The sequence below is a fragment of the Hordeum vulgare genome, chromosome 5H, assembly GCF_904849725.1.
Source record: "Hordeum vulgare subsp. vulgare chromosome 5H, MorexV3_pseudomolecules_assembly, whole genome shotgun sequence".
NCBI lineage: Eukaryota > Viridiplantae > Streptophyta > Magnoliopsida > Poales > Poaceae > Hordeum > Hordeum vulgare.
In genome coordinates this window covers 579,833,335-579,836,836 of record NC_058522.1, presented here as the reverse complement: position 1 = coordinate 579,836,836, position 3,502 = coordinate 579,833,335, and positions in this window count along the sequence as shown.

The window sequence follows — 3,502 nt, the reverse complement described above, 5'->3', positions numbered from 1 at the left end:
ATACATTCTGATCTTTGTGAGATGAATGGTGTGTTGACTAAAGGTGGAAAGAAATACTTCATGACATTGATAGATGATTCCACTAGATTTTGCTATGTGTATCTGTTAAATACTAAAAATGAGGCTCTACACTACTTTAAAATCTATAAGGCAGAAGTTGAGAATCAACTTGAAAAGAAAATTAAACGAGTCCGGTCTGATCGTGGTGGAGAGTACTTCTCAAACGAATTTGATTCATTTTGTGCGGAACACGACATTATTCATGAGAGGACGCCTCCCTATTCACCCCAGTCAAACGGGGTTGCCGAGCGGAAAAACCGTACTCTAACTGATTTGGTTAACGCCATGTTAGATACATCGGGTTTATCCAAGGCATGGTGGGGGGAGGCTATATTGACCGCGTGTCATGTCCTGAATAAAGTTCCTACAAAAGATAATGAGGTCACTCCCTACGAGGAGTGGTCAAAGAGAAGGACGACACTCTCGTACTTACGTACTTGGGGCTGCTTGGCGAAAATCAATGTACCGATTCCCAAGAAGCGTAAGCTTGGACCAAAGACTGTGGATTGCGTTAATTTGGGATACGCTAAGAATAGCGTAGGCTATAATTTCTAGTAGTGAAATCTGAGGTACCTGACGTGAAGGTCGGTACAATAATGGAGTCGAGGGATGCTACATTCTTTGAGGATATATTTCCCATGAGAGATATGCAAAGCACTTCTAGACAGGAATCTGAGATAACTCCTGAGCCTGCCATTCCTATGGAATATTATGAACAAACACATGATGATAATCCTGAGGAGGATGACGAGGAAGCCCGTGGTAGGGGCAAGAGACAAAGGACTGCAAAGACCTTTGGTGATGATTTCTTCGTATACCTCGTGGATGATAATCCCACTTCTATTTTGGAAGCGTATGCTTCTCCAGATGCTGATTACTGGAAAGCTGCGGTCCGTAGCGAGATGGATTCCATCATGGCTAACGGGACATGGGAAATCACTGATCGTCCCTATGGTTGCAAACCATTGGGATGCAAGTGGGTGTTCAAAAAGAAGCTTAGGCCCGATGGTACGATTGAAAAGTACAAGGCTAGGCTTGTGGCCAAGGGCTATGCCCAGAAAGAAGAGGAAGATTTCTTCGATACTTATTCACCTGTGGCTAGACTGACCACCATTAGAGTACTACTCTCATTGGCGGCCTCTCATGGTCTTCTCGTTCATCAAATGGACGTTAAGACGGCTTTCCTGAATGGAGAGCTAAATGAGGAAATCTATATGCAACAGCCAGATGGCTTTGTGATAGAAGGTCAGGAAGGAAAGGTGTGTAAGTTGCTGAAATCTTTATATGGTCTGAGACAGGCACCTAAGCAATGGCATGAGAAGTTTAATACAACTCTGACATCTGTTGGCTTCGTTGTTAATGAAGCTGACAAATGTGTATACTATCGCCATGGTGGGGGCGAAGGAGTTATATTGTGCTTGTATGTTGATGATATACTGATATTTGGAACCAACCTCAAAGTAATTGAGGAGGTTAAGTCTTTTCTGTCTCAAAACTTTGAGATGAAGGACCTTGGGGTGGCTGATGTTATCTTGAACATCAAGCTGTTGAGAGATGATGAGGGTGGGATTACACTTCTGCAATCCCACTATGTTGACAAGATTTTGAGTCGCTTTGGATATTCAGACTGCAAAATTTGTCAAACACGATATGATCCTAGTGTGCTTATTCGAAAGTTTAAAGGCACAGCTATAGATCAATTGAGATTCTCTCAAATTATCGGTTCACTTATGTACCTAGCTAGTGCAACGAGGCCTGACATCGCGTTTGCTGTGAACAAACTTAGCCGGTTTGTTGCAAACCCGGGCGATGTTCATTGGCATGCTGTTGAAAGAATTATGCGCTACTTGAAAGGTACTGTCAACCACGGGCTTCACTATACGGGATTCCCATCGGTACTTGAAGGGTATAGTGACGCGAATTGGATCTCTGATGCTGATGAGATGAAGGCCACTACTGGGTATATGTTTACTCTTGGGGGTGGTGCTGTTTCCTGGAAGTCTTGCAAGCAAACGATCTTAACAAGATCGACAATGGAAGCAGAATTAACAGCATTAGACACATCTGGTGTCGAAGCAGAATTTCTTCGAGATCTTTTGATGGACTTACCTGTGGTTGAGAAGCCGGTTCCGGCTATCCTTATGAACTGCGATAATCAAACGGTTATTGTTAAAGTGAAGAGTTCAAAGGACAATATGAAGTCCAACAAACATATAAGAATGAGATTGAAGGCTGTCAGACGTTTGAGAAACTCCGGAGTGATAGCGTTGGATTATATCCAAACGGCTAAGAATCTGGCAGATCCCTTTACTAAAGGGCTATCACGTGTTGTGATAGATAGTGCATCGAGGGAGATGGGTATGAGACCCACATGAGTTGCCATGGTAGTAACCCAACCTATATGATCGGAGATCCCGTGAAGTAGGACCTGGGAAAACAAGCTAGTGGTGAACTGAGGAGAGTAACTTTACTAACCCACTCCGTTGGAGATGCAATACTCTCGGATACTGTATGGTAGGATGACTACTGTCTTAATGTGTTCTAAAGCTTATATGTAAGCGAGATGTTGTCCTACAGAGCGATCTTTGGAGGAACACACCTATATGAGCTTGACTGCTGGTCACAGTCTATGAGGTTTGGGTGATCTCTAGTAAACTCGTGAATAGGCCAGGAGTGTGACTAATATATTCCACCCGAGGGGTCACCTTCGGCAGTCTAGTACTAGTAAGACTTGTGGTGAAGCTCTTTTACGCCAAGCTGACAATTCAAGGCATAGTCCATTGTTCAGTTGTAAAGGAGTGTAGCTACTTGTTCTAGGTGAAGCTCAACCTTAATAGGTCTTCACTGAAATGCTGGTATATTAAAACAGTGATTGGAACGAGGGAACACGATGTGCCCTTGAGATCTGGTGGGGGATTGTTGAAATTTGGAGGTGGGCCTTAGGCCCACTAGAGAATTTCAGAAAATCTACAAGGGCCCATGTAGGTGGTGGCATGGCAAGGTGGTGGGAGTTTAGTCCCACCCCGCTAGTGGAGGAGAGTTTGGACCCCTTTATAAGGGTCTCTCTTCCACATGCTATTGGAGAGTGAGAAGAGAAGGTGCCCTCGCGCACTCCTCCTCCGTCGCCCGCCTCGCCACGCCACGCCACGCCACGCCTCGCTTGCCGGTTAGGAACGGAGAATACGTAACGGACAAGGCACGATCCGAGACGTCGGATCGTAATCGTTACCGACTCGGACGTGGGCCCCGAGCCACCTTTATAAGCGTGCGATCGCCTACCCTAGCCGTCACGAAATCAGATCACATCTGCCTCACGCGTTCGTTCCTTGAACTGCTGCTGCCGCCGGCGACTCCGTCCCGTTTACCGCGTACACGGTCGACGGGAGAGCAGGCCTCCGAAACCTCGCTTCTCCGGTTCCTGTACGGGAGAGGGGCGATTAGG